The sequence below is a fragment of the Bos grunniens genome, chromosome 26 (genome assembly GCF_055505025.1).
Source record: "Bos grunniens cultivar Pamir isolate PY7600 chromosome 26, Bosgru_T2T1.0, whole genome shotgun sequence".
NCBI lineage: Eukaryota > Metazoa > Chordata > Mammalia > Artiodactyla > Bovidae > Bos > Bos grunniens.
Genome location: NC_141190.1, coordinates 41,968,697 through 41,982,929, shown reverse-complemented (window position 1 = coordinate 41,982,929; position 14,233 = coordinate 41,968,697). Strand labels below are relative to the sequence as shown.

The window sequence follows — 14,233 nt, the reverse complement described above, 5'->3', positions numbered from 1 at the left end:
AAACAACACAAATGTCAGTATTCACAAAAGGTGAATAGATTTTGAAAATATAGTATATTTATAGTATGGAATAGCACTCTACAATATAAAGGAACTCGTAATGCATGCAACAAAATGGTCAAAACTCATCAATTGTTAACTTTAAAAGTTTAGTGTATGTGATTTAACTCCAAAAATTTTTTTAAATCCAGAACAAAAAATTCACTGATAAATGTGACTACAAATAATTTTTTAAAAAATATTTTGTGTGCCAAGTCCTGATAGTAAGTCAAAACCAGTAAAAAATACTTGCACCTTACATGACAAAAGGCTAGTCTCCCTAAAATTTAGCTTGCAAAAAATGTCAAGGGAAATATATCAAAACTTCAATAGAAAAATCAATTAAGACATGAACACATATTCCACAAGAAAAAACATAAAAATGACCCTTAAATATATGAAGAGATGCTCAACTTCACTCATATAACAAAATCCCAAAATAACATACAGAGATATAGCCATTGCTACTGACATCACAAAAAAAGGCAACAGACTTCATGTGCCTCCTTGTGGAATTTATACCATCTATCATTTATGGGGGGAAAAAAGTGTAAAAAATACCCGAATCAAGATCTAACTACCAATTTATAGGAAACAGAGAAGACAGAGAAAAGAACATGTTCAACTATATCAGAGATTCAAATAGAAAAAATTCAAACTCTTGAAGTTTCTCAGGACAAACAACATGGTTTCTTCAGAAATAAATTAGAAAGGAGCAGCGGCAAAGAAACTGGAGGAAGAACCTATAGATTAAAAGACCTGAAAAGATGTAATCACAACATGTGGACCTTATTTAAATCTTGTTAATAACAACAACACTGGCTTATCTAAGGAAACTGGATATTTGAATACTGCCTCAAGATATTAAGGAAATAGCTAATTTTTTTTTTCCAGTGCAATGACATTGTGGTTATATTACTAAGAAAATGGATCCTTATAATCTAGAGATATTTATTTACACAAAGTGTTACCTGAATAATCTGGAAGGAGGGATGGATGAAGGAGGGATGGCCCAGGTTGAAATCTGTTGGGGCTCAATGCTGGGTACTGTTGTTATACTATTCTGTCTACTTCTGTGGATATCACAGCTCTTCATTACAAAAAGAAAAGTTCCCCCCAAAATCTATACTGCACAGAGATACCATTTCTCATCTATGAGACTGGCAAAAATTCAAAAGTTTGACAATATGCTATAACAGTAAGGCTGTGAGAAAATAGGAACTCTCTTAAATTGCTGGTGGGAATGCAGAATGGTACAGCCCTGCCGAGGTGAATTTGACATCATTTAACAAAATCAAATGTGCATTTCTCCTATGACTGACAATCCTACTTGCTATTGTAATTCTCAAACTCTTTTATTTGAATGATAGTATTTCATGTACTTCAACAATAGGACAATGCAAACATATTGATGCTATGATTATATTTAAAATAAAACAATTTTTATTTGTTATTAGGAATCTGGATTTTCAGAGTAAAAGAAAAATATACAAATGCAACACAAAAGGAAAAATTCGACACAATGCATCTGAATTAGTATGATGGAAAGCTATGACAAACCTCAGTTCAGTTCAGTTCAGTCCCTCAGTCATGTCCAACTCTTTGCGACCCCATGGACTGCAGCACATCAGGCCTCCCTGTCCATCACCAACTCTCAGAGTTTACTCAAACTCATGTCCGTTGAGTCAGTGATGCCATTCAACCATCTCATCCTCTGTCGTCCCCTTCTCCTCCCGCCTTCAATCTTTCCCAGCATCAGGGTCTTTTCAAATAAGTCAGTTCTTCACATGAGGTGGCCAAAGTATTGGACTTTCAGCTTCAGCATCAGTCCTTCCAACAAATATTCAGGACTGATTTCCTTTAGGATGGACTGGTTGGATCTCCTTGCAGTCCAAGGGACCCTCAAGAGTCTTCTCCAATACCACAGTTCAAAATCATCAATTCTTCAGCGCTTCAGCTTTCTTTATGGTCCAACTCTCACATCCATATATGACTACTGGAAAAACCATAGCTTTGGCCAGACAGACCTCTGTTGGCAAAGTAATGTCTCTGCTTTTGAATATGCTATCTAGGTTGGTCATAAATTTTCTTTCAAGGAGCAAGTGTCTTGTAATTTCATGGCTGCAGTCACCATCTGCAGTGATTTTGGAGCCCCAAAAAATAAAGTCTGACACTGTTTTTACTCTTTCCCCATCTATTTGCCATGAAGTGATGGGACCATCACTTCACGAAGATGCCATCATCTTCGTTTTCTGAATGCTGAGCTTTAAGCCAGCTTTTTCACTCTCCTCTTTCACTTTTATCAAGAGGCTCTTCAGTTCTTCTTCACTTTCTGCCATAAGGGTGGTGTCATCTACATATCTGAGGTTATTGATATTTCTACCAGCAATCTTGATTCCAGCTTGTGCTTCATCCAGCCAGGCATTTCACATGATGTACTCTGCATGTAAGTTAAATAAGCAGGGTGACAATATACAGCCTTGACGTACTCTTTACCTATTTGGAACTAGTCTGTTGTTCCATGTCCAGTTCTAACTGTTGCTTCCTCACCTGTATACAGGTTTCTCAATAGGCAGGTCAGGTGGTCTGGTATTCCCATCTCTTTCAGAATTTTTCAGTTTTTAGTGATCCACACAGTCAAAGGCTTTGGCATAGTCAATAAAGCAGAAATAGATGTTTTTCTGGAACTTTCTTGCTTTTTTGATGATCCAGCAGATGTTGGTAATTTGACCTCTGGTTCCTCTGCCTTTTCTAAATCCAGCTTGAACATCTGGAAGTTCACAGTTCACGTACTATTGAAACTTGGCTTGGAGAATTTTGAGCATTACTTTACTCTTGAGAAGCCTATATGCAGGTCAGGAAGCAACGGTTAGAACTGGACATGGAACAGCAGACTGCTTTCTAATAGGGAAAGGAGTACGTCAAGGCTGTATACTGTCATCCTGCTTATTTAACTTATATGCAGAGTACATCATGAGAAACACTGGACTGGAAGAAGCACAAGCTGGAATCAAGATTGCCGGGAGAAATATCAATAACCTCAGATATGCAGATGACACCACCCTTATGGCAGAAAGTGAAGAGGAACTCAAAAGCCTCTTGATGAAAGTGAAAGAGGACAGTGAAAAAAGTTGGCTTAAAACTCAACATTCAGAAAACGAAGATCATGGCATCTGGTTCCATCATTTCATGGGAAATAGATGGGGAAACAGTGGAAATAGTGTCAGACTTTATTTTTGGGGGCTCCAAAATCGCTGCAGATTGTGACTGCAGCCATGAAATTAAAAGACGCTTACTCCCTGGAAGCAAAGTTATGACCAACCTAGATAGCATATTCAAAAGCAGAGACATTACTTTGCCAACAAAGGTCCGTCTAGTGAAGGCTATGGTTTTTCCAGTGGTCATGTATGGATGTGAGAGTTGGACTGTGAAGAAAGCTGAGCACCGAAGAATTGATGCTTTTGAACTGTGGTGTTGGAGAAGACTCTTGAGAGTCCCTCGGACTGTAAGGAGATCCAACCAGTTCATCCTAAAGGAGATCAGTCCTGGGTGTTCTTTGGAAGGAATGATGCTAAAGCTGAAACTCCAATACTCTGGCCACCTCATTCGAAGAGTTGACTCATTGGAAAAGACTCTGATGCTGGGAGGGATTGGGGGCAGGAGGAGAAGGGGACAACAGAGGATGAGATGGCTGGATGGCATCACTGACTCGATGGACACGAGTTTGAGTAAACTCTGGGAGTTGGTGATGGACAGGGAGGCCTGGCATGCTGTGATTCATGGGTTCGCAAAGAGTCAGACATGACTGAGCGACTGAACTGAACTGAACTTACTAGTGTGTGAGATGAGTGCAATTGTGCAGTAGTTTGAGCATTCTTTGGCACTGCCTTTCTTTGGGATTGGAATGAAAACTGACCTTTTCCAGTCCTGTGGCCACTGCTGAGTTTTCCAAATTTGCTGGCATATTAGGTGCAGCACTTTCACAGCATCATCTTTTAGGATTTGAAATAGCTCAACTGGAATTCCATCACCTCCACTAGCTTTGTTCTTAGTGACGCTTCCTAAGGCCCACTTGACTTCACATTCCAGGATGTCTGGCTCTAGGTGAGTGATCACACCATCGTGATGATCTGGGTTGTGAAGATCTCTTTTGTATAGCTCTTCTATGTAGTCTTGCCACCTCTTCTTCGTATCTTCTGCTTCTGTTAGGTCCATACCATTTCTGTCCTTTATTGTGCCCATCTTTGCATGAAATGTTCCCTTGGTATCTCTAATTTTCTTGAAGAGATCTCTATTCTTTCCCATTCTATTGTTTTCCTCTATTTCTTTGCACTGATCACTGAGGAAGGCTTTCTTATCTCTCCTCACTAGTCTTTGGAACTCTGCATTCAAATGGGTGTATCTTTCCTTTTCTCCTTTGCTTTTGCTTCTCTTCTTTTCACAGCTATTTGTAAGGCCTCCTCAGACAGCCATTTTGCCTTTTTGCATTTCTTTTTCTTGGGGCAGTCTTGATACCTGTCTCCTGTACAATGTCATGAACCTCCATCCATCATTCTTCAGCACTCTATCAGATCTAGACCCTTGAATCTATTTGTCACTTCCACTGTATAATTGTAAGGGATTTGATTTAGGTCATATCTGAAGGGTCTAGTGGTTTTCCCTATTTTCTTCAATTTAAGTCTGAATTTGCCCATAAGGAGTTCATGATCTGAGCCACAGTCAGCTCCCGGTCTTGTTTTTGCTGACTATATATAGCTTCTCCATATTTGGCTGCAAAGAATATAATCAATCTGATTTTGGTATTGACCCCCTGGTGATGTCCATGTGTAGAGTCTTCTCTGTTGTTGGAAGACTGTTGTTGGAAGTCTTCTCTGTTGTTGCTATGACCAGTGCATCCTCTTCGCAAAACTCTATTAGTCTTTGTCCTGCTTCATTCTGTATTTCAAGGCCAAATTTGCCTATTACTCCAGGTGTTATCTTGACTTCCTACTTTTGCATTTCGGTCCCCTATAATGAAAAGGACACCTTTTGGGGGGTGTTAGTTCTAGAAGGTCTTGGAGGTCTTCATAGAACTGTTCAACTTCAGCTTCTTCAGCGTTACTGGTCAGGGCATAGACTTGGATTACCGTAATATTGAACGGTTTGCCTTGGAAATGAACAGAGATCATTCTGTCGTTTTTGACATTGCATCCAAATACTACATTTTGGACTCTTTTGTTGACCATGATGGCTACTCCATTTCTTCTAAGGGATTCTTGCCCACAGTAGTAGATTAGATATAATGGTCACGTGAGTTAAATTCACCCATTCTAGTCCATTTTAGTTTGCTGATTCCTAAAATGATTCCCGCCCATCAGAACAAGACCCAGTTTCCCCCTCAGTCATTCTCTCCCATCAGGAAGCTTCCATAAGCCTCTTATCCTTCTCCATCAGAGGGCAGACAGACTGAAAACCACAATCATAGAATACTAACCAATCTGATCATATGGACCACAGCCTTGTCTAACTCAGTGATTAACTATGAGCCATGCTGTGTAGGGCCACCCAAGACAGACGAGTCATGGTGCAGAGTTCTGATAAAACGTGATCCACTGAAGATGGGAATGGCAAACCACTTCAGTATTCTTGCCTTGAGAAGCCCATGAACAGCATGAAAAGGCAAAAAGATAGGACACTGAAAAATGAACTCCCCAGGTCGGTAGGTGCCCATTATGCTACTGGAGATCAGTGGAGAAATAACCCCAGAAAGAATGAAGAGACAGAGCCAAAGCAAAAACAACACCCAGTTATGGATGTGACTGGTGACAGAAGCAAAGTCCGATGCTGTAAAGAGCAATATTGTGTAGGAACCTGGAATGTTAGGTTCATGGATCAAGGCAAATTGGAAGTGGTCAAAGAGGAGACGCCAAGAGTGAACATTGACATTTTAGGAATCAGCAAACTAAAATGGACTGGCGTGACAAACCCAGACAGCATATTAAAAAGCAGAAACATCACTTTGCTGAGAAAGGTCTGTATAGTCAAAGCTATGGTTTTCCCAGTAGTCATATATGGACGTGAGAGTTGGACCATAAAGAAAGCGGACCACTGAAGAACTGATGATTTTGAACTGTGGTATTGGAGAAGACTTTTGAGAGTCCCTTGGACTGCAAGGAGATCCAACCAGTCCATCCTAAAGGAAATCAACTCTGAATATTCACCAGAAGGACTAACGCTGAACCTGAAGCTCCAATACTTTGGCCACCTGATGCAAAGAGCTGACTCAGTGTAAAAGATGCCGATGCTGGGGAAGATTGAAGACAAAAGGAGAAGGAGGTGGCAGAGGATGAGATGGTTGGAATGCATTACTGACCCCATGGACATGAATTTGAGCAAACTTCGGGAGATAGTGGAGACATCTCACACTTAACAAACTGGGTGCAGATATACCCCCTTGGCAATCTGTTCCCCTCTGTCCTTCCCATCTCAGTAAACAGTCATTCACTTCTTCCAGCTGTTCAGGCAAAATCTGGAGTCACACTGGATCAAGACCTCTCTCGTTCCATGTCCAATCCATAAGCAAATCCTATTTGCTCCATCTTCTAAATACATCCAGAATCCCACCACTTCTCACCAGATGCATTGCTGCCATTGTGGCCCAAGCTACCATTACCTCTCAGCTGGATTACTCCAAGGGCTCCCCTCCCACTTCACTCCATTCTCCATAAAGCTGTCAGTGATCTCATTAAAACACATAGTCAAGTGTTTATTCAATATCTGCAATTAAACATTCATTTCATTTAATCCTTATAACAACAATTTTACAGATGAGAAAACCAAAGAATAGAAGATTTTTTGTTTAACTTTTTATTTTGTATTGGGGTATAGCTGACTAACAATATGACAGTTTCAGGTGATCAGCAAAGGATCTCAGCCATGCATATAGATGTATTCATTCTCCCCCAAACTCAAACAGATTGCTAAGTAACACTGAGCAGAGTTCCATGAGTCTCTTAGTTCCATTGAACCCGGGTCCCCTACAGTGGAAGTGTGGAGTCCTAACCACTGGACCTCCAGGGAATTCCTTTCTCTAAGATCTCTTTCAAAGCACAGAAGGTTTTAAAAATAACTTGTCCAAGGTCACATGATTAAGAAGTAGCAGAGCCAGGATCCAAACCAGGGGAATCTGGCTCTAAAGCCCATGCTCTTCAATACTGTATAATGTCACTCTGCTCAAAAAAACTCTGCAACTTCAGCTGCTTATTAGAATTACCTGATGCCTAAACTAGGGCATCCAGACCAACTAAATCAGAAACTCTGGAGATGGGATCTAAGCATCGATACATTTTTATAGCTTCCCCAATAATTCCCATGTTCGGCCAGGGTTAAGAATCATTGTTTTAACTCAATCCCATCACATTCAAAGTAAAAACCAAAGCTCTTACAAAGATACATAGGCTTCACCTACCCCACTCAACCTGTCCCAAACGCCCTTGATTAGCTACACATCTGGCCACTGGATGCCTGCTACACTAGACAAGCTCCCCACTCAAAGCCTTTTCACTCAAATATCACTCTCTTAGTGAAGCCTTCTTGACATCCTATTGAAAACTGAAAATGCTCCAAATTGTCCTGCCCCTTCCCATCTCCCTTCTCTGCTTCATTCCTCTTCTTAGTATTTAATGCTAACAAACAATATCATTTACTTATTTATCTATTTCTTGTCTGTTTCCCGACACTGGAAAGTAGGCTTCATGACAGCAACATTTTTTTTTTCCTATTTACTATTGTTTCTCCAGTGCTTAAAACAGTGGCTGGAATATGGAAGGGACTAAGTAACAATTTGCTGAATGAAATATTAAGGAATCCATAATTACTGCATTAAATATTAACATTTAAGTTTCCAGACAGAAAGCTCCTTTTTCCTCATCTGATGAGAAATTGTTTAGATTTAACTGATTTGCTTAGATGATGAAACAGATAAAATTGTATTAAAACAAAGTCTATCCTTCAGATTTACTTGTGCTCTTAGGAGTAGTTAGAGCATACAAACACTCATAAATTGACACACACAGTTAAAAACACTTCATCAGTCAGGAACCATGAAGTGAGTAAAAAATAAAAATAAAACAAAAATTAGAAAGAAAGAAAGAAAAGAAAAATTAAATTCTGCATAGTGAGACTTCATGAGGCCCACAGGACTTCAGTACTATTTGCTGATTAGAAGTTGAGTGGAAGTACTCTTGTCCCAAAACTGTTGACAAACACAAAGCCAAAGATATACAGAGATCAAGGATCAAACATTCGTGAAGTCTGGCACCAACACCCGCGCCCCCTCCCCCCCACACACACAACCCAGGGCTGTGGTACCCTAACTGATGCCTTACCATCATTCCACTCCATACAATCAGTTGACAGAAGACAGGGGAAAAAATGAAAAGTATTTCAGTGTTCAGGAAGAACACAGGGAATTGAAGATGCTGTCTACCCACAAACTGCAGAAGGGGGCCCCAAGAGAATCATTCACCAAGATCAGAAGTGCCCACGAGGAGAAGAGAGCGTCACCCCATTCTCCAGTTAGATGTCGGCTTATGAGGGAGACTGAGTGACTGTCCCGGGGCCTACATGAGCAGGGGGACAAGGAGAATTGTTGAGAAATGGCAGGCAGTGCACAGAAAGGGAGCAGACTTAAGCAGCCTGAATGCTGACATCTGACATCAAGAGGAAATAAGCTTCCAGTGAGTTAAGTGAAAATTACAGAAGGTAGCTGGACTTGAGCTGTCTTTCTGTTATCAAAAAATCTGGATGGCAGAGCGAAACCCACCTCATCCCCAAACACTCATACGGTCAGCAGGCAGACTGAGAGGACAGGAACAAGGAGGACGGAGTGTAGGTTAGTAAAGGTCTACCCACAGCAAATGTCATACCCAAGGACTGTGCAGTGGGGAGTTTCCCTGCAAGATCTCACCAAAATTTCCAGTTTGGAAGCCTACCAGTCAACATTAACAGCCTGCCATTGTTAATCAAGAAAGAACTTTATTAAGATGGTGAGAAATAGTTGCCTTTTCCCATTTTTCTTCTAACTAGTCCCTGTCCAAATAGACCGACAAAGAGGGAAAAGAGGTATCCAGGGAGCATGTAACAACCCCTCCCCACTGCAAGTGCTTCGGGGATGATGTGGCCAGATACTGGGGTAAAGAAGAGGGGCTTTCATAGACTGAAGGTCTAAACTGAAATAGTTTAGACTGGAGCTTTTAAAAGCTGTAAATGATAGAAAAACTACCACTTGCCCATGGAGTCATGAGGTAGCAAGAGGGAAGATCCAACAAAGCATGGTTGAAAGCAGTCGATGCTGAAAAATATAATCGTCTTAAGTCTGGTTCTCACCAAGCTCAGACTGCTCAATGACCTGAGGACACATGGAATAGCATCACTGCCCTCAACTAATGAGAGCAACACCTGATGTGGAAATTCCCAAGGGGGATTTACTGTACCCGGTAAGACGCTACATTAGAAGTCCTCTGAGAGTGCTTCCAATTCTAAGCGTCTGTGACTCTCCTTTCTTCAAAAAGAGGTTAAACTTCTTGAATCCAGAATCCAGATTTCAATAGTTAAACTATTAAAGGCGAGGTTGTCCAACAGAGTAAAACAGCAACTTTTTGAACAATAAAACTCTCAGATTGATAAGTCTGATAAGAGTTTCATGAAGGAAAAAATATTTGACTTCAATATTTTTAAAACTCTCATGACTTAAATAGATTTAAGTGTTAAAAAAATCCTAAATGACTTTGATTTTCTTTTATATTCAACAGAAATTCCAGTTCAAAGAATGTTTACAATATAAAATCCTCAAAATACCATCTTCCTGAATCAAAGCAACTCAGCTAATCAAAGGCTTACCAAAATAAACAGCAAACACATGTTTGCTTAAATATCTTCTAGGAATTACAAACTCACATGTTCTTTATCATACAGCAGCTACTAGGAAAAGAAATCACTCAGAGTTCAAATGGTTTGATGTCACTCATTAAGCACAACAAAGTCCTATGGCTACAGCAAATACCAACAATTTTTATTTTTATATTTGAAAAATCCTACACTTTTATATTTCTAAAAATAATTAAGCATTACAGACAAGTGTCTAAGGCCACAGAAAGTTTCTACTCTAAGAACTCTTTCCTGATACCAGTCAATAAAATTTCCAAATGCTACGGACTTACAAATGCTCAAAAGAAATAAAGCTAAATTTTAATATTTATCTCCTACCAAAGCCATTTTATTGTATTATTGTAGATCTAAATGTGAGGCAAATCATTTTGAAATTTAAAATCAAATTTTAATATTATCAAAAGTAAAATGCTCAAGCATGTAAAAAAGCAATATTTGTATATTACCTTAGTTCACAGCTTTGGCAGTTACTGCCACAGAACTTGGAATTTTCTAATAAAGGCAGAATGTAACTACTGTCAATCTGACTAATTACTACATTTTGTTCAGAAAACTATTTATCTCCCTCATTCTTAAATGACAGTTATTTAAACAAGAATAATTATTTAACATCAAGCAGTGCATCAATGTGAAAGCCCAAGTTAAATTACACTAATAAATTACTTGACAGATTTTATTCTGGATTACAAATTGTCATCAGCAGAACTCACTGTGGGTTTGGCAGTAGGGCTGTAAAAACTTTCAGGCTTAAATAAAAGTCTTATTTTTTTAAGGTGCATTAAATGTTTTTTGAGAAAATGCCCTATAAAAAGATAAAATGTTTCCACCTTTCCCAAGTACTTTTCAAGGAGTCTTCAATATCACATCCTATATATTAACAACCAACCTGTGAGTACTGCCCACAGTGACTTTTTAAATAACTCAATGGTATTCTTAATGTCCTTAAACAATTCTAAAAAGGTCCTTCCGGCTTATGAACTCATGGCAGTTTCCTAACAATTGTTTACTTATCCTGTTTCACTGTCTCTCCTAATCTATGACAAACTCAAATTTACACACCAGTTCTTTCCTATTTTGCTATGTTGCTAAAACTTAGGAGAGGGGGGATACAAACCTGCTACTTCCCGCCTTTAGCCAAAGCAACAATAAAAATACTAATTAACAAGATAAAGTGAGGTAGAAAGCAGTTTCATACAAATCACATCTTCTCAATGTCACTAAAGTTATCCTCTGCTTACCACAAAGTCATGGCCATATCCTTTGATATGGGTATACTCTTCAAGAGAACCCTGTCAGTGGATACACTGTAGGGTTTACAGCTCTACAAAATTGACTATTAACTCAAATTCTGCTAAGCTTATTCTTGCTTAAATCTACAAATATTCTAACATGTCATTTCCCCTGGGGAGATATGACCAAATTAAGGAATATTTTAAACAAACTCTTTGGGGAAATATTTTTTGCCACAAACATGTTAATACGAAAATTTGAGTATGAAAAAAATAGGCTTTTTATTCAGAAAGAATCTTACTATTTTTTTAAATAACAATTCTTCAAAGTCTTTTGCGAAGAAAAACAGTTTTACAAAATTACTTTTTCAAATTTTTGTCTGAATCATATAAAGGGTACCCAAATTTTACTCAGAAGTATTTCAACGGCATTAAACTAACCCAAAAAGTTTGGAAGCCGAGTGCCTGGGGGAAATAAAGCCGACTGATGAGTAGTTCTAGGACAAAAGACAAAGGTATAAACCGCATAGTGCGCTATTGGTTCCAGTCATTAAGCACACAGGAAATAAGATTTTTTCTAGTTGAAAAACTAATTCACAAACGGCAATGGCTTCGTTAAAGCAAAGAAAATCGTAACAAAACTGACAACGATCAACCGTAAAGTAAGAAAACGAGCAGTTTAAGACTGGACGGTGAAATAGGAGGGGGAAAAATGGCACAAATTGCCTGGCTATATCTTCTATAACTTCCTCTTAGATCTGCCCCCAAACAAGAGCGATCTAGTTTCATTGCTGAGGTGCCCAGCGGGGTCAGATGCTCTGCCGTGGGGCACAACACAACTAGAATTCTACCAAACACCACTTTCATTATGACAACACTCTCCCCTCTGATGGTCTGTCCAGGGCGGTCAATAGAAAGCATTCGAAAGAAACCACAAACCATTCAAGCAGGTCCCAAAGCGGTGTGACTGGCAGCTGCTGGCCTCTTAAGCTTTCAAGACCTGAGTTTGCCTCATCCGTCCTACCTGCGTGACCCTGGACGAGTCACTGCCAACTTTTACCGCCCTATGGTCATTGCACCACGAAGGTGCGAGGGTAAAAAAGGCACGAATACTGCAGGATGCCGGCGGGGGGGACACTGGGCGGAGTCGACTTCTGACTCGGCGAGTCCTAAAGCGAAAGCGCAGGAAAAAGAATAGAAAACCGTGCCCAAAGCAGCTGAGCACCCCCTCCGGGGGTGGGGGTAGGCACAGCCCCGAAAGTCACCCCTGCTCGACAGGCGTCGCCCGCCGGGAATCCCCACCACCACCCCCGACAGCTGGCCGGCCGGCCGGGCCAACCGGGAGGCGAGGGCGCGACGGTACTTTTGAACCGAGCCACCACATAGCTCCTCGGCGACGGCCGCCCGGGGCGCTCCCCACACCCTCCTCGGCCGGACGCCGCCGAGGGCCGAGGTCAGGAAAACAATGAGGGCTCGGGAGCTGCGCGGGAAGAGAGACCCCCGCCGCCCCTGACCTCGCGCGCGCAGGTGAGCCCGGGCCCCCCGCGGCCTCGCCCAGGTGCAGCCGCGCTGGCCGGCCGACCGACCCCGCCTGAGGAGACGCCTCGCGGGGCCGGGGACCCCGCGCCGCCGCCCGCCGCCGCCGCCCCGCACTCACCGGCCCCTCAAGCCTCCCAGCTTTCGCTACAGTAGGCGCCGCGCTCCGGGAGCCCGGCCCCGCTCACCCTTGCCCCGGCGCCGCTCCTCACACTCCTCACGCCGAACTTCACGGGCGGCCCTCGGCCCCCGGAGCACCCGCACCGCCACGGTCCTGGGAGGCGGGGTGTCCCACACGCACCCACAGCTGCCGGGAGCGGCGCCCACGACGGCCCGCCCGCGCACTGCGCACGCGTGCCCGCGCCGCCTCAGCCCCCCAGACGGCGGCCGAGATTCCGGAGCGGGCACTCCCAGCCGGCGGGGGGAGGACTACATGTCCCAGCAGGCACCGCGCGGACCCCCGGAGGCGTGGCGGGCCGGGCTCTGGGCGTCTCCTGGGTTCCAAGGGGAGGGCCGCGCGCGGAGCTCTGGGCCCTCGCGCTGCGTTGCATCCTGGGATCCGTAGTTTTGGAGGAACGCGGGGCTTGGCTCGCGAGTGGAGCTCGGGGTTCTCTTGTGTCACCGCCGAGAACTCCCAGGCACAGGGATCTTTAAAAATAGGCTTCATTCGCGGCAGACAATTTGTTTGCAAGCAATCCCATAAATCAGTCCGGGAAATGTAAAATTCAAAGGCTGCTGGGTGACCTGAGGGAAAAAATGCTTTACCAGCTCTTCATGCCAATTATTCTTTCTCCTAAGAATTTCTCTCTTCCTAGAACTAGCTCCGCCTCCTACTTACTAGGACAGGAGGCTTAGGGAAACTTAAAGAATGATTAGTCAAAATTCAGTTAGTCGGTATTCAATTAGTTGACGAGTTGGAACATAGATGTCTTATCATAAATATTTGTTCCTAAACCTACCATGCCATGCCAAATCTCTTGAGAGGCATTAGGCACACGCTTGAGGGTCGTCCTGCCCTCAGGGAGCCTGCGGTTAGTAGCTAGTCCTTAAACCGGTAGGATATACACCCCTGTTTAGGAAACGGAGAAATCAAGCAAAATAAAGAGATAGGTAGTGGGGACGAGTTTCTCTGCAGTTAGGCCTGTGCATTAGAGCCCACGTGCTACTGAAGCCCTCAGGCTTTAAAGCCCTTGCTCCACCACAAGAGAAGTCACTGAAATGAGAAGCCTGCACAGAGCAACTGGAGAGCAGTCCTGACTTGCCTCAGCTAGAGAAAAGCCCATCCAACAAGGAAGACCCAGCACAGCCAAAAATAAACAAATAAAATTATACATTTAAAAAGAGAGGGATCGGGGAGACGGAGAGGTTCTTTGGACAGGATGGTCAAGGAAAACTCTCTGAGGAAGTGAATTTTGAGCTGAAACCTGAGGGGAAAAAAAAATCATTCAGACACGCAAAGAGCTGGCAAAGGATTATATGCCACGGCTTTCGCAGCACATGGC

General features: G+C 42.4%; 1 protein-coding gene across 18 annotated transcripts in view; it reads right to left on the bottom strand.

The window, feature by feature from the left end:
• The window catches only part of PLEKHA1 (pleckstrin homology domain containing A1), a 54,557-nt gene extending 41,480 nt beyond the window's left edge, over positions 1–13,077 (bottom strand). For 8 of the 18 annotated variants that reach the window (XM_086378006.1, XM_086377999.1, XM_086378012.1 and 5 more), the window contains exon 1: positions 12,853–13,077. The gene's annotated coding sequence lies outside the window, so the exon portion shown is untranslated. Of the gene's footprint in view, positions 1–12,134; positions 12,494–12,852 lie in introns of those variants that run through there. The other 10 variants (XM_086378007.1, XM_086378000.1, XM_086378013.1 and 7 more) reach the window with 4 other exon arrangements.
• Between the last annotated feature and the right edge of the window lie 1,156 nt (positions 13,078–14,233).